This window comes from Pelodiscus sinensis, chromosome 2 (assembly GCF_049634645.1).
Source record: "Pelodiscus sinensis isolate JC-2024 chromosome 2, ASM4963464v1, whole genome shotgun sequence".
Classification (NCBI taxonomy): domain Eukaryota; kingdom Metazoa; phylum Chordata; order Testudines; family Trionychidae; genus Pelodiscus; species Pelodiscus sinensis.
In genome coordinates this window covers 58,955,147-58,982,127 of record NC_134712.1, presented here as the reverse complement: position 1 = coordinate 58,982,127, position 26,981 = coordinate 58,955,147, and the positions used below count along the sequence as shown (strand labels likewise).

At 39.6% G+C, this 26,981-nt stretch overlaps 1 long non-coding RNA gene across 2 annotated transcripts in view; it reads right to left on the bottom strand.

Annotated features, from left to right (window-relative positions):
• Positions 1 to 3,765: 3,765 nt before the first annotated feature.
• Positions 3,766 to 26,981, bottom strand: part of LOC142827050 (uncharacterized) — a 73,416-nt gene continuing 50,200 nt past the window's right edge. Inside the window, exons 2-3 of one of the 2 annotated variants that reach the window (XR_012901420.1) lie at positions 9,442 to 9,529; positions 3,766 to 4,527 (exon numbers count right to left, since the gene is read on the bottom strand). This is a non-coding gene — a long non-coding RNA (uncharacterized LOC142827050). Of the gene's footprint in view, positions 4,528 to 4,724; positions 6,837 to 9,441; positions 9,530 to 26,981 lie in introns of those variants that run through there. The other variant, XR_012901421.1, reaches the window with a different exon arrangement.

The window sequence follows — 26,981 nt, the reverse complement described above, 5'->3', positions numbered from 1 at the left end:
CCAGGCTATTCCCATAATTGACAGTTTTTGCCAGAAGCACTTTTATTGAAAGCAGTGTGAATGCCACAAGGACTGGGTATAAAAATAGAGGAGATTTGTCTGCAGTCTTTCCTTATCTCCCGATTGCCAATTGTAATTAGATCTTCAGGCTGTTTGTAATCAGCTATCAGTTTCAGTATATAAAGACCCCAGCAACAGAGTAAGCGATCTATGTCTTTATCAGCCTACGTCCCAAGACTTCTGGAAATAGCCCACAATGTAAATTTCTGCTCAATGTAACTTATGGTGTATGTGAAAGGGGAATTATCACTACATGCACCAGAGCTTCTGCTAGCAGCACTGGCTGGTTGATTTAAGGTATAACATTATTGCTGCGTATTGTTTGCTATCAGAGATCTTTAAGGACAAGGATGGATTCTTAAACGCCTAAATGCCATGTAAGCTCTTGTGGCAGAGTTTATGGTATCTCTTGCTTTTGTCTGGACTGGTTTGTACCTCTTTGAAAAAAATATATGCATTCTCACGAGTAACCTATGAAACACAACCTTACATTAATGGAGGAGAAAGAAGGATATCATCAGAGTGAATCCTACTTACATCATGTGCAATACAATCCCCACCTCCTTTTACATTTTCAACAAATGCTGGCCCCGCCTTCCAAAAGTGTAACTACCATTTTGTATTAGTTCTTTTTATGTGACAAATCCATGGACAAAGTGAGTTGATGTGTTTTCTCCTGGTCTTTGTGGATCTCCTGTCATTTTTTCTATACAAGAGTCTAACGGTAAGCATGACGCTCCAGACCCAACTTTATCCCATTGTTCTAGGATTTCAGATTGAGTTAAAAACAACTTGTGTGTATGCATGAGGAAGTGGAGTTGCTATCAGCTCTTCTCTTTGCTGAGAGCAGTCTCACATATCCAGCTATTTTATCGCTTGTTACTGAAAGAGCTGCATGTTCTGATTTGTACAAACACACACTGAGTTGGTTCACACCATATGTTTAGTCGTTTGGAGGGACATACACAAAAAATGACTTAATCTAATACAGCAGAAAATCCATCCTGCTGCCTTAGTTTTCCCAAAAGGGATCTGTTTGGATAACGATCTCTGTCGATTTCCTGACTTTCATCATAAATGATATTGACTAAGGAAATTTGAAAACTGGATACTTGCCCAGTCAATCACTGTCTCTTTGGAACTGTAGCCAGTGGTGGCCCTAGACTAGCTGCCAGCAACTGGTGCCCTAGGTGAACCATACAATCGGCGCCCCCACCTCCAAACCCCTCAATGATATCTCGCTTGAATTTGGCGCCCCATTCAACTTGATGCCCTAGGCAACCACCTAGTTCACCTATATGGATGGGCCACCCCTGACTGTAGCTAGCAAGTCAGAAATCTCTCCCACATGAATATCTATCCTAAGCTGTGTCTACACTACAAAGTTTTCCCGGGATACTGCAGGTATCCCAGAAAAACTCTGGGACAGTCAGGAAACACATCCTCTTTTTCAAAAAAAATTTTAGAAAGAGCAGACATGCTTTTTCAGCACCCCTGTAAACCTCATTTTATGAGGAAGAAGGGATGCTCCAAAAATGGGGTTTTTCCTGACATTTGGCCCAGTGTAGTTGGGCCAAAGGTCAGAAAAGCCCCTTCCAAAAAAAGAAGCAGAAAAAGCTACACAAATTGAGGTTTGTAATTTGCATAGCTTTTTCCAGAAGAACAGTGTAGAGTAGACATAACCCTAGTCAGGGTCAGAAATTTATAGCAGGAAAGTATTTTCCTAGGTGTAGAACTCTTACCTTGGGTGGAACTTGGATGAGAGAGAATCAAGAGCATGACAAGGAACTTGGGAAAATACACAACTTCAATAAACAAATTCACTGATAACGGCAAGGGCTATGATGTCGACCTTTCTAGTTCACACTATTGTTTGCAGTAGAGCGAATCTAACACAGGATATTCATCAACCAATGACTCTGGGGAAAAGGGGGTCTGTCAATTAGGCAGTTCCACAGTGGGTTTCGCAAGTCCTTCCCAGACACACACACCCCTCCTTGAGTGGTGTCAAGAAGTTTACCTCCTCCAAAACCAGATCCTAGCCCCCTTGGAACACAGGAAGTTGCTGTAGTCAGGAAAGTCCTAGCCTGGACATACAGAAGAGGCAGCAGGTCCATAGACCCATCTAGTGGATGGCTCTTGTTAGGATCCCTCACACACTACCACCTCAAACAGTAGAGGGCTCTGAAGAAACCACGTAACAGATTGCCTTAATCTGGCTCTGTCCCTCATGTTTTATGGGCTGTGGTAGAATCTCACCAACTGCAGGAGTGAACAGTAAAGCATGTAAGTAGACTCCCATAATAAGACTTTAAAGTGTAATGACCAGCTCTTTGAGCAGAAATGCTAGTTTCAGTACATTCTCCTCCTGTTTCAAAGTGCCCATCTGACTGTCCAGATTCATTAACTGAGCAGCCACATTTTCTAACAAATGTCCTGCAGCGATTGAAGTTTGTAACACTTCTATTTCTGCATATAGCAATTCCAACACTTCTCAGAATGATCCCTCAAAACCCAGACTTGTGGCAGATTGTCCTTCCAGAGGGAAAGAAGATGATGTGCTCTCATATGCATCTTGATATAGTGGTAAAGCACATTAACATAAATCAGCTATGTATATACTGCCTTTCATTGCAGCACCGTATGAGCTGTGCATTATACAAGCAGCGCCTTCTGATACCCATTCTTTGGGGAAAGACTATGCAGAGTGATGCTGAGAGAATAACTTCGTTCTCAGTTTCAGCTCAAAATAATTGAAAAATTGTTTCATGTCAACTCAAAACGGATTTTTTTTTTTCAGAAAATTAAAATTTAAAAAAAGTTTGTGTCAGTCTGAAAAGAAAAGTTTCCTTTCTGGGAGTTTCTGAAACAGAAAGCTGAATGCACAAGGATATATAGGGGCCAGTCACAAAACAACAGTGGTGGTGATGGTCTCCCAGCCCACCCGCACACCCACTCCCAATAGCCCAGTGAGTGGGGCACTGACATGGAAGACCCAGATTCAAAACCTTACCCTGGAGCGGTGGTCTATAGCAGGGGTCTCCAAACTACGGCCCGGGGGCCGGATGCGGCCCGCGAGGCCCTCTCATCCGGCCCGTGGAGACCTTTTTGGATTCAAAGGCAGAAGAAGTGAGATTGTTTCAAAACCCATTTGAAGCAGATGTGGCCAGTTGCCCAGATGAACTGCAGCTGGAAGTCATTGAGTTGCAAGCAAATGACCTCCTTAGGGACAAGTTCAAAATAGGACTGGTGGGTTTTTACCAGTTTTTGCCCAAGGAAGACTTTCCTAATGTCAAAACTTTTGCATCAAGGTACCTTTCAATCTTTGGAACAACATACCTGTGTGAACAAACATTTTCAAGAATGAAATACGTGAAGAACAATTTGAGAACAAACTTGTCCGATGATAATCTCAGGTCACTGTTGATGTTAGGGACAACAAATCTAAAGCCAGAAATGTCTGCTATTTTGGCATCCAGGAAACAATTTCACCATTCACATTAATACAGGTGTTCATGTGTAGTGTATGAATGTGTTATTAAATAATAACTGAATAAAATAATATTAAAGACATAATTAAAAACAACATCCATGTTTTGATTGTTTTTTATTTGGACCTCAAGTGTGTAGTCGGCCCCCGAACTGCTGTTTGATAGTTAATGCGGCCCTCGGGCTGAAAAGTTTGGAGACCCCTGGTCTATAGGATGAAGTTTTAGACAGCTAATCATTAAAAACAGGGGGACACACACTCTTTACCACATCGTGTCATCCACTAATACTCCTTGCTGCATAAAAGATGTTACCCTACCTCCATGTCCACATGCACACTACACTTTTTACTGCCTTGCTTAAAATTGAGATCCAACTGACTTCAATTATAATAACCCAAACCAAATTTAAACCTAGGGTTTTGTAGACATGTGAAAATCTAGACCAGTAACAGACTATGTCACCCAGTCTTTTCTAGTTCATTGTTTCATTTTAGATTCAAACTGATCAAACCAATCAAAAGCAGTATCTGCTACACAATTTTCATTTAACAGCATAAAACTGGATGCTAATGGTTCTTGCTTAATAAAGTCTTACCATTTAATTTACAATTAACATGTTCCAATTCCTTTTCCTCTCTTTTCTAGCAGTAGGACTGAGAATTATGACTACTCCATCATCACAGTCCACGGGATAACACCGTGCCAATTTTACCAAGTTTCTTTATGGACAATGACATACAGCAGCACTTTCTAGCTCTCTGGTAAGCTCCAAACATTGCACAGACTGCACTGAAGTTGCCTTTGGATCTGTCAAGTGGTGCAAACAGCTGCCGATGAGTCATGTGAACTGTCTTGACCTCCACACTGCCATTTTCCTTTGGCTTCCCTTTTCCTAGAAAATGAGGCCTCTGTTAGGCAGCTCAAGGAATCACTACACACAAGTCCTTTTCCAGATTGAAGAGAGTGATTTTTATTCCTGGTAAACAACAGGAGTACAAATCAATAGTTTATCTCCGTGACATAAAGCAAATCCTTATTTTAAATTAATTCCTTATTCAACCCTAAGACCAATACAGAAAAAACAGGATAGGTTCCATCAGTACTACATTGAAGATTTTCTGTTTGTTCCACTCTACTATCCTTGTCCCATTTTCACATTGTCAAAACCTGGCAAACACATAAAACAAATGATTTTACTTTTCATCTAGAGAAGCAATTTAAATAAATAAAGAGAGTTTAATTATGACATTAGAAAGAGTTTAATTATGTACAGTAGTTACAGGTAACAAGCCATTTGCCGACACTTTTATATATACAAACGTGTCTTACACTGGAAAATGCTGCAGAAAGTTTTTGGAGGACTTGTCCCTCAAACAAGAAACCGAGTGGTCATCATCTCGTGCTGTAATATAGCATTTCTGAGACAGTTAGGGATCTGCGCTCTCCTCAAATGTACAGTAGAGAGAGAGGTGCAAATAAACCAGGAAAAAAAGCCATACAGGTCCCAGATCTAAAGATGGAGAGCAGCGTGAACACAGAATGCTTCCCCTGAGTGTGCAGATTCCACTTCAAGGACATGTGGTTGAGGTTTCATAAGCTCGTGAGATATGGTGATTGTTAAAGGCAGGAGCTTCTTTAATACTGTTCCTCTAAACCACATGGATTTCCAAGTGGCTCTCTCTACAATATGTGATGCTGCCCCATACAACCTACCCCACCAGAAAAGGAAGAAGTGTGAAGCACCAGGTAAGGAAGTATATAGAAGCATGGTTCTGGAGTGAGCCATGGCAAGAGGATACTGATAAGTGTCCATCCATCCATATGGAAGGCCCAGAGATTTAGGAATGGAACTGAATTAGTATGTCACTAGTCTACATCATTATTATGTCAACACCCTGCATCATTGCAGGATAATGTCCACCTCCCCGGTCTCTTCCTATAGGATTATAAAATCGTGTCCACACAGGCAAACATGCTCCTGAAACTTCTTAAGTCTTAACTTGTAATGTTCAGGCTACATATCCTATCTTACACTTTAAGGCAAGAAAATAAGATAAATCTCTTATGGACAAATTCTGCCCTGACTAAAAAGCCTGTGCTGCCTCCTGAAACTAGTGGGTTGCACGGGGTCAGACATGAAGGGTGAAATTTGGTTCTTGGTCTTTAGGTTTAGACATTCGTGTTCTGTTTTAGATTTCTGATCTATGGAGTGATTGAGGAGTTGATATTTCAAATTTTTTCCAATAGCCTATTTTAAGGAAAGATATATTAAGTCCGTATTTTTACATAAGGTTAGCAATATTTGCCAAGATATCAGTCAACTTGTTTAATCAAAGTTTTGTAAAAGGTTTGTGAAGCTTAGAAAGTGTCACACATCCTCAAGTACCTGCTGAATCAGGAGCCTCTGTGAGCAACAACATTTAAAATGAAAAGATGCCCAGTGACTTAGATGTATTCACTAGAGATAGCCATTAATACAACAGTTCTGTTTGGGGGGAGGGGGAGTTTGGAGGTTTTGAAAATGGTGTTCATTCTAGTGAAACATTAAACTAACATTTTTTACACAAAAATGACAGCAGTAGCTTATTAAAGCACTCTCGTTGGATAGGGAAAATTCGTTACTCTCCCTTGTCTGCCTGATTCATAGTATATATCTATAGAAATGTGTACAAAGAGTTAATTAGTATGAGTAATCAGCTTTGAGTTCACTGAATGAAGAGCACTGTTTGCAGAAAGTGCAAAGTATTGTTTTGTTTATCCTAGATCCCAGGGTGAAAGCCACTGTAGAATCTAGCTATAGGCGTATTATTATTCCCCTAAGTGATAGCCACAAATAATAGATTTCTGGTGCACTCAGTCACAAAATTAAGATTCTTTCATTGAAGTTGTTAAAAGGATAAATCCACTGAACATCAAGCCATAACATCAGTACAGGTAAGTTTTCTTAAAAACATGATACAAAGAACTAACCACTTGGGAATAAATTTCCCACATATGTAACTATTTAAAAGTTTTCCACTGTATATAAAAAAAAAAAAACACACACAACAAAAACCTAATAAATATATCTGATAAATAATGATGATAGTCTCCATATTTCTTTGTTTAATTCTCAGTTTTCTTGCAAGACCTTCTTGAAGTTTGGTTGTAATGGATCATTACGTCCATAATGTGCTCAATGTTGGAGTGAATTTTGAATAGTTTTTAGGCTGCATACTGTTTTCTTCCAGATAATTTACTGGATTAAAATTAGCAGTGTGAAAAGCTGTAGAGAAATCTAAATGCCTGCCAAATCAAAGAAATAATCACATTTTTATGAATATTTAATATCATAGTCATGGCAAATAAGGCAAGTAATTAGTACTTACCATAAATTTGCAAAGTATTATTTTATGTAAATGTTACATTCTACTAGTTTGATATGAATTATTCATTGTATTGCCAGACACTGACACAAACCAGTAAACATTTAAATATATGTGTTATTAGTTTACTTACCTTTAATGATATTGTTTAGGGTGCATTTTTTGTGATATTGCTAAAAAAAAATTCCAGTGGGGGATGGAAGAAGAAAGGCAGAGTCATCTACTATACATTCCAATATAGGAGAAGCTTAAGATGCAAATGTACAAAATGCAAGTTCTTTCATGTATACAGATGAAGAGCCTCTCAACTGTGCCTCCAAAGACCGCATAGGGTCATATATTCATGAGAAAGGGCAAGGGATGTTTACAAAAATAATGGAGGTAGGAGAAGAACAATTTTTTTTAAAAGAAATCTTTCCATAAAGCCTCCCAAACACAGGTCAGACTCTTTGGGTCAGTGGCAAGATCATTCAAAGATTATCTAGATTTATCTTAACCAAGCAATATCAAAGTATTGTTTTAGGAGAAGAGCCCCATGCAGCCCATCTGCAGGTGCAACAGCAGCATTGGAGCGTTCACACCCTTATCCTGAGGCTCAGTCTGTGAGCTCTTGACCATCCTTGAGTCTCTCTGTAGTCCTTTAACTCTTCTGATCTTTGCCTTGCAACTAGTTACAATTGAAGGCCTACTCGCTTTTGACAATTTTCAGTCGTATGCTCATTTTCTAACTATATTAAATTTCATGAACCCTTTTCAGCCCATGCCTCAGGTTAGATGCAAGCACACTCTTTTTGGTATTAGCAACCTCCTTCACCTTTGCGTTATTGGCAGTTCTCCACGTTTTACCCATATTCCTTCTTCAAAGCCATTGATGTACAGTATGAGTATGATCAACACAGATTGTCGAAACACAACCATTTTCATTTAGCTGATTGGTAAGTAAATTGCTACCCCCTGAATATGCCCTCTATTTACCAAGCCAGTTTTTTTTTCCCTAGTCTTTCATTAACAATACCATACTTTTTAATCTTAGGCATTAGTCTTATGCAGTACAGTATGGACGACTTTAAGTCAAAGTAAACTAAATCTGCTACTTCAGGCCTGTCCACTCTCACTGTGAGCTCCCCCAACAAATTTTAATTAATTTGATTATGTCCTGCCCATTTGCAAGTCCATGGTGAGTCTCCAACCAATTTGAACCTATCCTCTCATTCTGCTATCAAAAAAGCCCTTTCCTAGAATAGATCAGTTATATTGCTATTGTATCTTTCAGACAAACTGTATCTACTGGGAAGACAACCCGTTAGTTGCCACCTTAAAGACATTTGAGCTTTCATATTGAATATACAGATTATGATAATATCCTTTTGGAATGGTTTTAATGGTCAAAGGAATATTCTGAAGAAAACCTCTAACCCTTGATTCCTCCAATATGCCATACACACACACAATCTCCTCATTTTCTCCTGCTTCCCAATCCTCCCTGCTAATTCTGAATAACTTGTATAACATAGCCAAGGAAGGGATGCATACTCCTTGCACAAACAAAATTATGTGAGAGAAAACATAAGTCACCACTGGAAAAATCCGATACACTAAAATGTTTGTTTTTAGCTTTAATGTTTTAAAAAAAGATTTCCTTCCATTTGGACTCATCTTGATCTGCAATCTCCACCTGGTGTTCTTCAAGCCAGATGGAAATGTAAATTATTTAAAATCATGTACTTCCATTAGCAGTTGTGCTTTAAAAATAAACTTTCTGGGATTCCAAAAACAGCAGTTGTGGTACCACTGGGAGCAGGAGAGGGATGAGGTGACCACAAAGGAAGATTTGTGAATTCTGTGCACACCTGGACAGTGGTCTCTAAGCCCATGCTGATTAAGCTTTGAGCCGATCATAGGACAACAAGATCCTCAGTTATGTGGATCTAGTTGCTCAGAACACCTGACACTGGGGTGTTCAGCAAGCCCACAATTAATTACAGGTTGAACCTCTCTAGTCTGGCACTCTGATCTGGCAACATCTGTGGTATGGCATGATATTACTTAGCCAAATGTGCACCTATCCTGGGTGTGGCCAAGTTTCCCATGGTCCCATAAACTTAGTTTAGAGCCAACAGTCCTGGATCTCAGTGTTCTGTGCTGTTATTTAGCAAATTTATTCCCAAATGTCTTATAAGAGCCCAATGAGCAGTAGAAGTGTTGGTAATGCTGCTAGACAATATGACCTCCTACAAATTCTCTGGTTCAGCACTGGTCAGGTCCCAAGGGTGCTGGACTAGACAGGTTCAACCTGCATTATAATGGTAGTTTCAGAGAGGTTGTGATCCCCTCTGTGTTCTGCAAGTTGGAAGTCAATTCGATTCCCCCCCCCCCCCCCCCCCCCGCCACCAAGCTCCGACTTTAGTGCTTACACAAAGCCTATTTACTTGGTTTGCATGCAAGAGCAAGGAGAAGATTTTGCCTGATGACCCCCTCCCTTAAAAAAAAAAAGCCTTCTATTTTTCCTAATACAAACTAAATACCTGTAAGCTCAGCACTCCTGAGATCCAACCTGAGGTCAAATACCAGTGGGGAGGGAGGAATACTTACATAAGAAAATATGTTGCAAACCTGAAAGGAGCAAGAAGAAATGACAGTGAATAAAGTTATTTTATTTCTTTCTATGGATAAAAATATCTGAAATATAAAAATACCACCCAAATGGTGGCAGTGCAATCTATTAATGTGATATTTGAGCATTATATTCACTTCCATCCCATTTATTATCTGTTGAGCATTGTGAAATACGGATGAAAGCAAGCCACATCCCACATGACAAATCATATAATTATCCGAAGAAATCCTCAAGCTTCAAGTGCACCGAGCAGTGGTACATTCCTGAATGGGTGTTTTCTGTTAACTCAATCCATGTTTTGCTGTATTGTGTATTTCTCTCATATTCTCATTCCTAGCAAGGAGAAGCAGGTTCAAGATTGCATCTCCTCTTGTTGGAGACGCTACTCTGTTCTCTTTGTGGATCATAACATTATCTTCTTTGTAACTCTGGAACTTTCTGAATGATGGCTGGTTGGTCATACTAGTTGACCATCCCATATCAAGACAGAATTCCCCATGCACACAGTGTCTTCTGGTTAAATTGCTCAAATCGGTCAAAGTATTTTTCATTCTCACTCTCCTTCAGAAGCCATCTATATGAATCACCTCACCAGATTCCAGTTGTACCCACAAACTTAGAACCTCCCATGTATTGATCTCCTTGAAGACAAATACAGTGCCATTTTTAATAATGGTTTCACCTAGCAAAGTTGTGCCATCATTGTGGATACGACACAATTTTGCAAAAGTTGTTTTAAACAGGATCATTAAGGGTATGGCATAACCTACCCTTGAGGAAAAAATTAAATCTATCAACAAAGTTAGAGTGTCATACCTCTTTGGGACATGAGCTGAAACTGATTACATGTTTGTACAGTGCCTAACACAACGTTAGCCTTACCTTGTTTAGCTCTTTAGGTGCTAATTCAGCAAAAATACTAACAATAAGCACATTAATGATGGAAAGGATTCATTAAATGTTTTAAATTAGCACTGTAAACAAAACCTAAGGATCACTGCAATTTTAAAATCAAGACTGGGTTATTTTTTTTAAAGGAGATGCTCTATCTAACTAGGGGTTACTTTGGAGAAATTCTATGGCCTGTATTTACAGTAGGTCAGAACAGATAACAGTCCCTTCTGGAACTGGAAACTATGAACCTGTGAAAAGAAACAGTATTTCATGTGCAAAAGAAGCAAAAACATTGGAGTGGTAATTTTTAAGGTAACACACCACAGAAGTAATCTGAAATTAATCACAAAGGGTAAAATGTACCCCATTGCAGTGGATATAAACACTACAGAGTGTTCATTAGGATGAGTGTTAAACAAAATAAATAATCCTAGATGGGAAAAATTCCAATCACTTTCCCTTCTTTCAAATGCAAGGCCTACATGCTCCCATCACACACAGCAAGATCCAAGGTATATAGTCTTCCATCTCCACGGTTTGGAGTGGAGCACTTTAGTCTTTCCTTAGGGGTGAGGGGGAGAAATAGGTTGCAACAGTTTGGTGGGGCAGCCCCATTATCCCTTTTGATCCCCTAAAGGGACAGGCAACATCAGGCCAACCCAATCGATCTAGATGGCCATGAGGACAAGCTCTTCAATCTTCCCTTCCATGAGGCCTCATTGGGGAGAAATGTTTCCATTAGATCTCGGAGCTGAGTGTGTGCATTTCCTTCTCTTCAAGAGGAAGATGAGGGAAGAAGAAGAGGAAGTATTTTAAAAGCACTTTACAAAGGCAAGCAAACATTATTCCCATTTATGGATGGAGATTTAAGTAAGGCCATATAGTAAGTCAGCATCAGAGCTGTGAAGAAAATGTGTAGCCTCAGTCAGCTGCTCTAAACACAGAACCATGTTTTCTACCATACTGCCGTATTACATAACAACATTTTTCCTCAGTAGATCTCAAAGTGCTTGACTAAGACCTCATGGTAAGCTGACGTAAGTTTAACCGCTTCAATTACGTAACTAGCATAATTGAAGTCGACATAGTGTAGGCTGACTTACTGCATTGATTAGACTGTGCTACGTCGACAGGAGATGTTCTCGTGCTGACTTACCTTTCTCTGTTTGGAAAGCTGGAATACCAGAATCGACAGAACCGTCTGGTATTGACTTAAAGGGTCTTCACCGGACCCGCTAAATCAATCACAGCAGTGCTAATCTACCAGTAAGTGTAGACATGCCCTGAGGAGGTAACTATTGTTACCGCCATACAACAAATGGGGAAGCTAAGGTATACAGAGGTGCAAGTCACTTACACAAGACCATCCTGAGGATCTAGGACTAGAATTGAGGCCATCTACATGGCAAGCCAAGGCTTTATCAGATAGGTCACACTGACTCCATGTAGGTAAAAATACCTTTCTATTTCTTCCTCTTGAAGCAAGTAGGATGTCTTCCTGTCACCCTCCTATTTGTAGATCTATTGATGGCTGACCAGCCTGAGTCTGGAGCCACAGGTCTTACCGCAGAAGGGGAAGATGCTGGTGGCTATTGAAGGGGCACAGGGCAGTTTTTGCCATTCTTTTATCCTTCGCCACCTCTCCTCATCTGCATTGCAGCAGGACCTCTCAAATTGCATCACTCCCTCTGGGTATGTCTACACTACCCCCCTAGTTTAAACTAGGGGGGTAGTGTAGACATACCCTCACAGATTACCACTCTCCACTGGGGATGGTCCTGGGCAAGGTTCTCCCAAGTGTCAACACTAATGCCACACTTTTTCATGATTGCCTTCAACATGTCCTTAAATTGCTTCCTCTGGCCCCCAATGCTCCTCCGTCTTTCCCTCAGCTTGGAAAACAGAATCTGTTTTGGGAGGTGCTTATCGGACATCTAGACCACATGACCAGTCCAACCAAGTTGTGGGTAGATGATGATAACGTCAATGCTGGTCATGTTCGACTCTTCCAGGACACTAGTGTTCATGCGCCTATTCTCCCAAGGGATATTTAAGATTCTCATGAGGCAGCGTTGATGATATTGTTCAAGTGCCTTCAGGTGATGCTTATATGTTGTCCAGGTTTCATATGCATACAACCTTTCTATAGCCCCTAAGGGGAAAAAAATTGGACATGCAGGGTATGTCTACACTAAGGGACAAGGTCAAATTAAGGTACACAAATTCAGTTTTGTTAATTGTGTAGCTGAAGTCGAAGTACCTTAACTCATCTTTTGGTGCTGTCCACGCTGCAGGACGCTGAAGGGAGAACACTGTCTCTTCGACTTCCCTTACTCCTCATGGAAGCAGGACTACCGGCATTAACTGGAGTGTCCCTGTAAGTTCAAATTATCATGTCTTCACAAACCCGCTAATTCAAACCCTGGAAGATCAACAGCAGCAGCTTTGATCTTCTCTGTAGTGTAGATGCACCCTAAAGAAGAAGAAAGTGTCCCACAATGAAGAGCCATTGCTCATACTCTTGTCTGGAACCCTCCTCCAAAAACAAAATGGACCCTCTCCAATATTCAACACATCTAATTTTTTGGGGCTGGGACAATTTAGGTCCAGATGAGACCCTGTTCAGGGCCAGTAGACTGCAGCAGTTTTCATTTATAGAGACACCATTCAGAGCTTATAAACAAGTCTCTACCTAGGGAAGAGGCGAATCAATCATTGAAGCTGCAGTAATAACTGAGCAAGAAAATAAACTAATAATTCTGTGTCTGCCACAAGCTTCCCTTTAACTAACTGAGACCTATTTGTAAAGAAATGAAGTGAACACCCTCCCTTTCCACACTGGGGACCATGTGGGGAGAAGAAATCACTTTATTTCTAACATGATGCAGTAAGATATAAATACAATCAAAAGGGGTTAATCTAATCCTTTTGTGAAGCACTGAGTCAGAGAACAAGACAAAAACAAATCTGTGATCTGGAACTTCCTGAGCACCCACTCAGGGTGGATTAATGAGGAGTACACGGCTGTGAAATTACGTGCCCTCTGAGTCAGGAAAATGGTCCTAGCGGTGCATGACCTTGAAATGAGGGGAAGCAAACTTCACCTGATCCACAATTATAAAGACCTAAAAGGAGGGGGAACAAGGAGGAGGGAGAACATATTAAAAGCCTGGAAAATGTTCTGAATATGAAACCAACAAAATACTAAACAAATCCATGGCTTGAAATGTGAATTAAATGTAGCATTAAAAAAATATCAAGAGGCTTTACAAGGATAGTGGCATTTGTGCTTGAGTATTATGAGGAAAGCTTGTCTTCTTTATTTACATGAAGTAGATATTTTGTTGCTGCTATGATGGACTTAGTGATGTTTGTCTCCGTTCAATTTTCTCTTTGCAATGAAAAATTGTTGCGAGATGATTTCTAGTCTTAGCAGCTTTACATGACAGTATTATCAAGGATTCATCAAGAGGCCATCTGTCGAATTTATGAAAAAAATGCAAAAAAACAAAACAGATGAAAAGGAAAGAGCAAGACAGAGACTGGTCCAGGGGAAGATAAATGTGGCAGCATGTGCCTCAGTGTGAAAATTACAACATTTAAATACTGTGGAATAAATTACTCTGCCGAAAAATTAGTGAGCTCTCCCACTTTAGATTCTGCCCTTACCATAGAAACATAATGAAATAGATCACATACCAAATCACCCTTTCCTGTGACTATTATTATATTCTAATGAAAAAATAAAATGGGGTAGAGACCTCAACCCCTTAAGGAAAATCAAATCAGCTTAGCTGCTGAATCAATTGTTAGGCAATCCCAAAATGTACATCTCATAGGGAAACAATATATTCACATGTATTTTTACATGCACCATCAATTAATTGAACTTCATATTGACAGACAGATGTGATAATATAATACATGTATTGAAAATGATAAGAATGGGCCCATCCCATATAATTATTGGACAGTATAACGAAATATATCAAGCAATATGTTTTACAAATGAAATTTGCCCAGCTTACATATTTTCTAAATTGGCTAATAGATATAGTTACATATGGTATATGGGAAATGAAGTTGAATCAAACATGTGCTAATTCACTGAAAATAAACAATTAGTTTCTCTTTGACCAGGATTCAATACTTACTGAGGGAAAATGGAAAGGCTTATGTATACCATTCAAAAATAAGTCTAATCTGAAATGCAGAAACAAGCAGACACACAGACACAATCTTAAATCTCAGTTCAGTTTTCTCTTCTTAATTTATACAAACTGTTGAATTCCAACAATGTTGCAGCCTTGTCTCCGAAAAAAACAGGCATTTCTCTCTTGCTCCCACACACACACACTCACGCACACAAACTAACCTGAGTCCTTTGGGTATGGTTTTCATCAGGAAGGGGGAGGGTGTGTGTTGGGGGGGGCGGGATGGAGAATAGGGAGGGTGAAACTTCATAATTTTTTCCACCATAACCCTGAAGACATTTCAATAACCATTCCTACACATCTCCACCAAAAACCAAAAGCAAAACAAAGAAAGAATCTAGCCTTCTACCTGAGAAGGGAGATGAGCTGAGAGCCCCCAGAAGTTCATTATGGATCTTACTATAGTAATCTAATTCCTGTGGGAGAGAGTCAAACACTAAGCCCTGACCTACACTAGGGAGTTTTTTTTCAAAATAACTCCACATATTTGAAATAATAAGTGAAGCATCCATACTACCAAGCCCATTGTTTCAAAATAAGGAGCTGGTTATTTTGAAATAACTCCCGCTTTCCACAAGGAATAATGCTTATTTCGAAATAGCGGTAGAATGGACACTACACTGCTGCTATTATGAAATAACTACTCCCCAGAGCCATTCAAAGTAATTACTCCCCAGTGCTTTGTGGGCTCTAAGTCGACATAGTTCATCCACAATAATGGAGCCTGCCTTGGACTAATTTCAAGGCTCCCTTGTCATAGGGACACGTTATTTCAATTTTGTTATTTCGGGACTTATTATTTCAAATTTAGTTATTTTGAAATAATTTGCTAGTGCAGACATGCCCAAAGGTAATAGTGCCAGTACAGAATCCTGCTCTGACTAGCTAGAAATACCATGTGACGACACAACAGCTGCACAAACCCATGTTCCTGCCGATTGCTTAGTGATTATACTTGGGACGTACCAAATTAAATATCTTGCAAGTTTCCATTTATTTAAAAAAAAATCAAAACAGATTTTTATTTTGCTTGTAACTACATTGCAACTACCAGGTCAATATTGATATGTATGTAATTCAATGGCTATCAATCAACATGAAAATAAACTGTGCACATATTATGTTTGTATGATGTTAAAAGGAAACTGCTTAAACTCTAATGACCTCCCAATTCTGCAAAGGCTTTTATGCCTACAGACCCACCGAAGTCCCTGGGAGTCTGCATCAATTTAAGAGGTCCTCCTGCCTTTATAGGACTGAGGTCTTTGGACCTTATCATGCAAACAATTTCCTACGCACTGAGTAATTGCATTGAGGTCAATGGTATTCTGAGTGTGAGGGTCAGCCTATGTGAATCTCTTTGCAGGATTGGAGCCATAAAAACAGTGTAATTTTTACAATTATATAAGCACGCTATTTTTTTGTATGTCCAGCCCTTTATTTATGTAGGTATCAATATTCGCCTGATAAATATGATGTAATTATATATAAAATAGATAGTTATAATTTTTAAATGACATGAACTATTTTTCTTTTGAATGCACCAAAGCCAAAGGCAAAGCAATCTAAGCTTACCAATCACAAATTTAAAGTGATGTGAATGCTTGCGGAATTGGGTTCTTCATTTTTAACAAATTATAAGTGAAGGTCTACTGTATTTGAGAGGAGATGCCCAATATCAAAATCCTAAGCACATCACTTGTCAGTGATCAATATTCTCACTTGTGAAAATAAATGTGGTGTGAAATCTGAGCAATCAAATGTTCTCTATTTAATGCCTATAATCTGGCAAAACATTCAACCCTGAGCTGCCACACAGAAACGGATGAGAAATAAAAGTACCTGTTGACACCGTGGCACTTGGAGGCTTCATTTCATTGCTAGGAATAGGAACAACAAATGGTGCAACTGAAATATATCAGCAAGCAATGGGTCACCTCTCCTTTCACTGGAGAAGGAAGGGGAACTGGGAGGGCTTTCTAAATACTGAGCACTTACATGTCCAGCTGCTTTGTTGACATAGTTACCCATTTCCTTCTCTGTACACAGTAGCAGGCAACTTGTGGCTCACAGGCCACCTGCAGCCCAGCAGAGTTCTGTGTGTGGCCTGAGAGACATTTCGTTTACTGTTGCCCACAAGCACAGCTGCCAGATTCCACTGGTTTCCGTCCACACAGGTTTTCTGCCTATCAGTGAAGTGACATGGCAATAAAGCAAGGGCATGTGAAGCAAGTGCATGCTGATTGCACACAACTTTGACCCAGAGAGCTGTGCATGCCCTCTGCATCCAATCAAAATGCTGGTACAGTCCAATCAGCACACCCTGCAAATTCTAAGTATGCAAATATAGTTAGAAAAACTACCCTGTCCCAAAGCCAATTTCACTGTCTTTTTTTTTCCCCCTCCCACTTACCCTTCCCTCCTTTCCTTATTTATTCTCAGATCTGGACTTTTAACACTCTGAAGAAGTGGGTTGTGCCCACGAAAGCTCATGATACCACTTACATGTTTTGTTAGTCTTTAGGTGCTCCTAGATTATTTGTTGTTTAACTCTTTTTTACCCTTTCCCAGGACATCATCTTGATTACAACAATCTTGTGGCTCATTGAGATGAAGGAGGGCGACTCATGCACCCACTCACTAAACTCGGTTGCCAATTGCTGCTGGCAGACTGCTAAATGTTGCAAAAACACAAACAAAACTGACTGCCCTGGGGCAAAACTCCCATCAATTTCGGTGGATGCCCAATGGGACCCTTATCCTTTACACACAAGCACAGCATTTCAGAAGAAAAAAACATAGGCAGGTGAACATGCAACATTTATGTGTTCTACCTATGGTAAACAACTAACGAACTGCTTCAGTAACAATTGGTAAAGGAAAATCTTATTATTTAAGTTCTTTATATAGTTATGAGAAGACCTACCCAGCGTGGCTTGGGTCCTTTAGGGCAGGGGGCCAGAGATGTCGGGAGGTGCAGGAGTCATGGCAGAGTGAGGAGGGGCTCAGGCAGTGGTGGGGTATGCAGGAGTCAGGAAAGGGGGTTGGGAGGTAGGCAGCTCAGGGGAGAGAGTAATAGGTTTAAAGCAGGGGATGGGGGCAGCTTGTGTCTGCTCCCCACTCTGTGGTCATTCTGGGGTATAACTGTCCCCTGTGCTTGCTGTCCCCCTGGCTATCACACCCCTCCTTTTTCGTTTGCTGGGGTACAGATCACATTCCATGCATTGTCCTGGCACAACCAAACCCTGACCTTGCTATAAGTTATGATAAAAAGGAAGACGCATACCAGATTTGGTGGTCCTAGCTCACACAGACACACACACAAACTCTCTCAGATATATAGCAGATGGCTCAACTTCAGTCCCTTTGAAAGCAACAAATTGTGCTTAACCCTAAATTTAACATGTCCAGGTTAAAAGGCAGTCATTTTGTAGGCAATGAGTTTAACATGGGTGCTAGCTGTGTGCACCTGTGCTCCAGAGCAATCCTGGCTTGGGGAAATCGTAAGCCTTTGTGACCCTCTTTACCTGCCGTGAATTGCTCTGTACCAGACAGGAGAATTATTCAGCAAGAGGCCTGAGCAGAAAAACATGAAAACACATCCCATTAAATTAGTTACTCAAGTGTGTCAGAGTACCACACAATGGACTCAATTACCCTAATAGCACAGGTCTGTCCTACTCCCCATAACCGTATGACTTAAGATCCATTGTGTAGTAATAGCCTGCAATAAGGTGTCAAGGAAAGACATTAGGGGCCCCAGAAGCACTGAACATTAACTGGGTACAATATTTTCCCTATGTCCATTTTACTGGAATAATCCTTGAACTATTCCAATACATAAACTCCTGTATGAAACAAATATCCTTTCCATCTGCACAGACACAGGTTTCTGGAAAACAGGCTGAGAACAGACGAGAAATAGAGAGCTATTTTAAATAGCTGTTCCATGAAATAAATACTAAGAACACCGCACAGCATTTCAAAAATTGTAAGATAAATCATCATCAAAAAGCTTATTTTATGAACCCATAAATCTCCTGAAAATAAACGTTTTCTCCATCTTCCTGTGTTTTAATAAAGAATTCCCCTTTTTACTCACTCAATTACAATATCACTATCAGTTCAAATTACAGGTCAGAGATATGGGGCTTAATGTATGTACAGCCAGTTCTCTTCTCCTAATAACCTGTCATTCCCAGGATTTGAATGTCAGAATACAGCCTGCTGTGGTAATGCTATTCGGCAGCACTGTGATGAAAACTTTGGACAAATCATGAAGAACATTCCAGATCCAAATCATCAGAAGGTTACTGGGGAGAGCCTTTCATTTTGTGTTGACCCCTTGATCTGACAAGTGACACCTACAAAATGAACAGCTCTCCAACTTAAATTGTTTAACTGTAGCCTGATCAGTTTTATTATCTTGCTAATCCGGATATCAGCCGTTTCATCAGAATGGAAGATATGCATATCATGAATTATTTTGACACCAAGACCTTTTAATTTTTGCCAGCAATATTTCACCACACCAATCAGGGCCTGCAGTCAGTGATGCTGCTCACCTCCTGGGATGTCAGAGGACAGTGCACTCCTGACAGCACCAAATCATCTGGGAGCTGTAACGAGCTATTGCTGCAATTATTATTATCTCCTATAGTCATGCATTTCATTACAGTGCAGGCAGACAGAGGTTTCAGTTTCAGGCCAGTCTTATTTAGGAATCTCTGCCATTTTATGGGCTGCAGGGCTCTGTAGGGTAATTTCTTTTCTCCTCAGTAGTCAAGGATAGGTGAATTTCTAATAAAAACAGAAAACTAGTTAGGTACTATAGAAAGAGTGAGCACAAAACAGTACATTAACCAGTGGTGAAAGAGCTAAATGGCCCACTTGTAGGTTATGAAAGCAGTGGTTAATCTGCAATATGGTTTGTTACAGAGAGGAAGAACAGTTTACGTGTGTGTGTGTGTGTGTGTGTGTGTGTGTGTGTGTGTGTGTGTGTGTGTGTGTGTGTTTTACACACACACACACACACACACACACACACACTTTTCTAAAATACTGAGCACTAAACTTTTTTGCAGTGTTATCCTGAATATTGAAGAGACAATGACGTGGCTGGGAGAGGGGAGGGATTTGTGCTTTTTTATATAAATATGAACTGAAATACTTCATTCAAAAATAAAAAGTTGCTTGCGTGTGCATGTGTGTGTGTGTATAAACAGCAGGTGGACCATTATAATTGTTTACACAATATGGTATAAGTGTGCACACACAAGTGAAAAGGAGAGAGAGCTTTCTTGTTTTTTATCCTTTAACAATGATAAATGTTCAGAGATAGAATTTGTTGTGGGCCTTTGCTCAGCAAAGCACAGAAATTGTCATTCTACCTCATACCAAAATGGTAGCCTACAAGGGAATGCCACAGTGACCATGTGTTTAGGTCCATGAAAGTCAGTGGTGAAATCTTGCAAAGGACACTCATTTTAAAAGAATGAAAAATGAGACACATATGAACGGTGAAAAAGACACTCATAAGTGCAAGGCTAGCATTTCCTGGGCACCAAGCTCTGCTCAGGCATTTGACATACTACCATGGGTTATCTGCGTGTGCTTGTTCCTATTTCTCCTACACTTATTCTTCTTTGGCATCACCCCCTCATTTTCAAGGCACTCTCATACCCTCCTTCAGGACCTCTCTTCTTACAGATCTCTCATTCATATCCTCAAATCTATCTATCTTTTCTTGTAGCTCCAGGGTGAAATTGGCTTTACCCAACAAGGCAGCAGAAAGAAAAAGCACCACCAAGAGGAGCAGAAGAATACAGCTACATCCATTCTCACATCTTTTCAGTGAGGCTACCTGCTACTCTGAGGCTATGTCTACACTACAGAGTTGTGCCAGCAGAGAGAATGCTAATGAAGCACTCATTAGCACTTGTCACACTTTCATTAGCATATTCTCTGCCCAAGGGTTTTTGTGCAAGAGGTTTTTGCGCAAAAACTAGCAGATGGGTCCGTTTTGCACAAAAACTCCCTTTTGTGCAAGATCCTTATGCCTCAAAAAAGGAGGTATACAGATCTTGCACAAAAGAGAGTTTTTGTGCAAAACGGACCCAATTACACTGTTTTTTTTTGCACAAAAACCTCTTGGGCAAAAAGCCTTGGGCAGAGACTATGCTAATAACAGCACGACAAATGCTAATGAGCACTTCATTAGCATACTCTTTGCTGGCATAACCCGGCAGAGTAGACATACCCTGAATGAAAGCACTCCTTCCACAAGTGTGGCAAGTTCCATTGGCTAGAAAATCACCTTTCAAGCTATTTGCATTCACTAGTGCATAGATATCAACCAAAGAAAGCAGACTGAGCATCTTCGAAATTTAATATTAAAGCACTATTTACATAGCAACCAGATACTGCAATAAAAATAAAAAGACATGCAAGGCAATTAATTTGAATGGGAGAAACAGTAGAAGCACAAATGAAAGAAAGATTGAATGTAGCAGTCTCCTACATGAAGTTGTCTCAGACCCCTTTAATATTCCCCCCAAAGAAAAAAACCCACACACATTCACAGCAATTTCATTCGCTGAGGGTGTAGTAGATATAGACTACCTACAGTCTGCACTCCTCTTTATTCTGGTAACAAGATTAACAGAGCTCTGAATATTCAATGTGAAGTAACATATTCTGCCACATCTTTTGTGTAAAGACAGATGATACTGTCAGAAAGTTTGGCACCACAGGCCAAGTACCATATTTTCAACCACCCACATACAAAGCCTTTCAATAAGATTAGTAGAGACCCGACTGTGAAATTTTCAGACATTCATGGCCAGCAAAGACTAATAATAACGCTCCCACCATAGCCAATTACTTCTTTTTATCATTCATTTATTGCGTGATGTTATCACTAGCATGTCATATTAAATACACATACACTCACAAGAACATCTAATATCCTTTATCAATTTTATTAAAAGTTACTAGCAAAGTTATGATTATCCAAGCATATATATCGTACACCATGATGGACTCTCTTCATGAAAAAGCAACACCTTTTCTCTCCCCTCCCCATCTATTTCATGAGAAGAGAGCAGACAGGCTTTGCATCATCAAAATAGGTGGTTCAACTCAGGAATGTCCAGTATATATCAACAGCAATAATAATTTTCATTTCTGTACTTATAACTTCATGCCTATGTAGGGTATGCAGGATATTTGATCTTGCTTAAAATACCAAGTATCCATATCTTTGGTGAATTTAACATGGAGATAGTAAAATGTTTTGCTGTTTTTCCTGTATACAAAAAGTAATAAAAAAAAGTTTGATAAAAGGAGTTTGTGGCTCAGATATTACATAGATGTCAACAAGCTTATTTTCAAGCAGAATCCAAAGGCAGGAGAGCAGAAAACTGGGGTATGTAATGTTTGGTTTATTTAAGAATGTGGTCTGAATTCCTTGCTAGCTGAGTGTTAGTGACAAAAGTTAGTGTCCATGATGCTGCAGACCCTTAGACTGATGAATCATTCCACTGAAACCAGTCGCACTTGTCAGAATAACAACTACTTATATAAATCAGGTGTAGCAGGATCAGGCCCAATCCTACGAGGTGCTGAAGGCCAGTTGTCATTGACTACCAGGGAAACTTAAAGCCACTCAAGCCCCTAGCAGGACAGTGCTGCAGAACACTGAGTAGTGATTATAATTCAGCTTTGTCAAAGTCATTTAGCAGAGAGGTGTCTCAGTGTTCTTGTAATACCAATTCTGGATGTGTGCACTTCAGTGAGAGCTCTCCTCATGCATTGAAGGGCAGTATATGGACCTACATGCTCTGTTCAACTTGTGGTGCTCTTAAAATTTCTCCTCAAATTAAATATCTAGTCTTTTATTAATATACTATTAGTACTTAGCACTGTTCCCTTTCCAAAGGAGCATGAATTGAACTGTGCATCATGTCTGTGAGGCAGATAAGTATTATCCTCATTTTCACAGGCAGAAAAAATAATGCAGAGAGATTTCATTCTTATTTTGAACAGCATCTCAACAGGACCTTCAACTGCATATCAGCAGTCAATTGCAGGTGCAATTTTGCTGTCATAAAGTTAGCACTTTAATATCTAACTACCCAAGCTGAGGATGCAAATCAGATGCTTGAGCATCATTACTACTACTTTCATAACTGTGGGTGGAAAATTGTGGCATTTGTTAAAATCTGGCTTTAAATTTTCCCTTTAGACCATAACCAAAGTCAAGATCAGAGGTAGAATTAGAATTCAGTAGTTCGTATGCTTAAACCATTTTCCAGTGTAACTCTTTCAAAATCTGTATACAAGAACTCACTTTCCCTCAAATAAGGGCTTGCTTCTATTCTTGCCCAGATACAATTTAGGAATGTCCAGGGTATATCAACAGCAATAATAATTTTAATTTGTGTACTTATATCTTCATGCCTATGTAGGGCATACAAGATATTTAGACTTGTTTAAATACCAAGTGCCCATATCTTTGGTGAATTTAATAAGGCAGTTTATACTGTACACAAAAGCAATTACAATTTTTATTAAAGGGAATTTGTGGCTCAGATATCACATAGATGTGAGCAAGCTTATTTTAAAGCAGAATCCAAACTCTGCCATGTTAGGATGGCCTGAAAAGGCTTGGATCAAAATTTTCAAACTTGAAGCCTAAAGTTAGGCTCTTGAGCCCATATTTAGACACTTATATAAAACTGTATGAGTTCCAGAAATGTTGAATATCTACAGTTTAACACATCAACACATGTTTTCAGACTTGGGGACTAAGCTGGGTAGAACTAAAGTGATCTATGTTAACACTGCTGTCTGAAAGTAGAAAGTCACTTATTAAACACTAGGCATAGTAACTCCCTTTATGCTAAAATCCAAGGGAATTATCAGAGTTATCACTAACATTTAAAATTTATTAATTGGATGATCATTGTACCTGTAGTTTTGCAATATTTCCCTGAAAGCTTGCTGGGATCCTAACCCAATGGAGTCACTCTTGCTTACACTTAAGAAGGGCCAATCATGATTTGATAGGCCCTCCACAATTGTAAGATGCACCACAGTTGTACCACAGTTGTAAGATTTGGGGCCAAGGTTCTACGGGATAGCTAAGATGAGAACTCAGGCATATCCAACTTGATATTTATGGAGCAGCTGTGATGTTTACAGAACATTTGCTTTGTTCTGTGCTTGACAAAATTGCTTAACATGTCCGTGAAACTGCTCAGGCACTGCATTGGACACAGAGGTTGATTACCACAGTTCCTAAGAACAGGGATCATTTGGCCCAGCTCCTGTACATTCTAATGGAGGCCTCTGAATACAGAGACCTATTTCTCTTGCTTGTAGTAATTCACTCAGGATGGTTCTCTCTCTCTCTCTCTCTCTCTTTTTCCTGTCAGGCTGAATTAACTCACATACTTCTGGGCAGACAAATTTGTAATTCTGTTTTACCCTGAACAATATGTTTCTCATTAATAATTAAAAACCCTGTGGGTTTTATGAACCTTGATTGGTATAAACCAGGCGGTCTGATTCACTATCATCATTCTGTAGTCAGCGTAGTCTCATCTAACCCCCTTAACTACTTTTTTTTAAAGCTACTCCTGATGGGGAAGGAAGTCTATGTAACTGTGGGAAGTTCATTTTATAATTCACATTAGAAAGCTGAGAAGGGACTGTTTGCCTTTTCTGTGTTCATTTTTATGGGGCAATCAATGTTTGTAAGATCCAGTTTCTACACTGAGAAGCCAGTTTCCTACAATCTTGCACTGAGTGTAGTCATTATATCTGGGCCAAGTTCTTGTAAAACACTTTCCGTCAGATCTGACAGTGGTTTAGATTCATTTTTCACAGGCTGACGGGCCTGATGAGTATGTACTTATCTCACTGAGTAGTGACGTTGACTTTGATGAGACCACTTATATTTAAAGTTAAGCACATGCCTGTATTTGCAGGTGCAGGATCTAATCTAAATGACCACATAAAGGGCCAGGCAATGAAGAAACAGCTCCTGTGTCTTTATTCTCTGTGTGAAGCTCCATGTACTTCTGTGAAACTAGATAGAAAATGTTAAATCACAGTTATAACAAAATAATTGTATACTGCTTTCATTTGTGGTAATGCTGCCTTGTATGTTCACAGTTCTGTATTTTTATAAGAAAGCAGACAAATCATAAAGCTAAAACATACAACCTTTTCAAGATCTGAACTCAATACCTTTGACATACAGGCCAAACATACCTCATCTAACATAAGCTTTGGTTAGCAGCCGTGAAAAATTTTACTAGGCTAAACAGCTTTTTATTATGAACCTTGGGAATTGGTATGTGTTAACTTAGCTGCAGAAGGTCTTCCAGACACTGAATGTAGAAACATATTGAGGATGGTAAGGGAAAAAAATGAGAGAGACTGCGTTCAAACAAAATTTGTTCTCTAGTTCATAGCAAGATTTGACTATGTGCAAAAATTATGCAAATCTGACAGCCCATTCTGGGCCTATTTCTGCAAGAGCTCAGTGCACACCCTTTGAAAATGAGAATTATGGGCCACAAAATGCCTCATCCCCCCTGCAGTAAGGCTAGTTTTCACCAGCTGAGACAATGACCCAGATGACGTACAAGACAGGACCTATTGTGTTATATACTCTTGTATTGTTCTTCAGAAATTAAGTAAGAGAAAGAATAATTTCCCCTTTATTTTAGTTTAGGGTTCCCGCATTAGTGAGGTGCATACCAATGTGAGATATATGGGTAACAAAGGGACAGAACAATCAGGTCAAAGCAAAAATAGTGGATCCAAATAGTCTCTTGGCACAGTCTGGATTGCAAGGGAGCGTAGAGAAGGTTTTAATTCTTGGGTCACTGGACATGAGGCTGGTCCTAGGAGCAACTTACAGCAGCCTTAGGGCTACTTTACATTGCACCGTCTAATAACAGCTCCAAAATTGCAATATGATGAGGACGCCAATGTCTTAGTAGGGGACCACCACTCTGGCAGCCAAGGATCACAAGAGAATAATGGAGCTCTTGCTGTCCTCCCTAAGTGAGAGGTGGGATGGGATGGAGATACTAAGCTAACTTTACATCACTTTATTGTCAAAGACAGGGGAAAATACCTAATTGGCTAGTTATTCCATTTCCAAGATTATTTTGTGCTGCTGAAACCAGGCAAGGAAGCCTTAACAAGACCAAGAATCCATCCCATTGTAGTCCAGTTTGTTGTTACTCAACAGTAGGTGAGACAACATGCTTGTGCATTATATATGCTGTATAACATCAGTTTGTTCTGCTGCCTCGTTCCTGAATACTGCACTACACTAACACTGTAGGTTGTGTTCAGCAATGGGTGTTGGTACTGTATTACTGCAGACTATGAATTAGAGGAATTTTTTGTTAAGTGCAGATTTCTCCTGGATTCTGATCTTTTCTGAACTACTACACCCCCTGCAAGTTGGATTTCTATTATCCTAATGATTCTAGGTGATGCAAACACTGTTTGATGAAGCATGCGGGAAGCTAATTGACATAGAAAGGGAAAATACACAGTTCATGTGTTCTCCTCTGGAAATGATGTAAAATTGTTGCTGTTGTCATTGGTGTACAACAGGTAATTCTGATACATTTACTTGTCTTTTGTTCGTGAGTATTTATTCAGACTTTTTTTAAATGGACCTATTGGTTCTTGCTATACACTGATAATCATTGTGATAAGTTAGAAGTGCATCAGAGAGGAGGCCATTTTCTCTTACATCGCTCCAGTCTAATACACAATAGTGAACATTAAGTAATATGTTCTAAATCATAATTTTAAAAAATATTTTGAAGTTAATTGGAGTGTGTAAGATAAAATCAAATCTCAAAGGTACATTTGACTCATCTGCATCCATCAGAGACATATTACCAGTACTAAATAAGACAACAGATAATCCAGACTATGTACACAGTTCTTTTTTCTTTCTAGTACTTATTCTGCTACGTACAGAATTAAACGGAGAATGGATTACCCCTTCCCAAATCTGAGATTCTCTTTTTAGTCCAGCTGTAGCCACTGGGCACTTCACTAGCATGATACCCACCACAAACCTGGCGAGAGTTTGTTACAGATATACTGATCTCAGCACATATCCTTAAATCTTGCACACTAACTTAAATAGCGAAGCCCATTACACTTTCAGCACTGACAATATCAGACATTTAGGACCAAATCCTGCAAGGTGCTAAGTTCCCCCCAAGTCCCGCTGAATGCAACAGAAGTCTGAGGCAGTTAACATCTTGTAGGATTCAGTCCTAAACTTCTGCTAAGT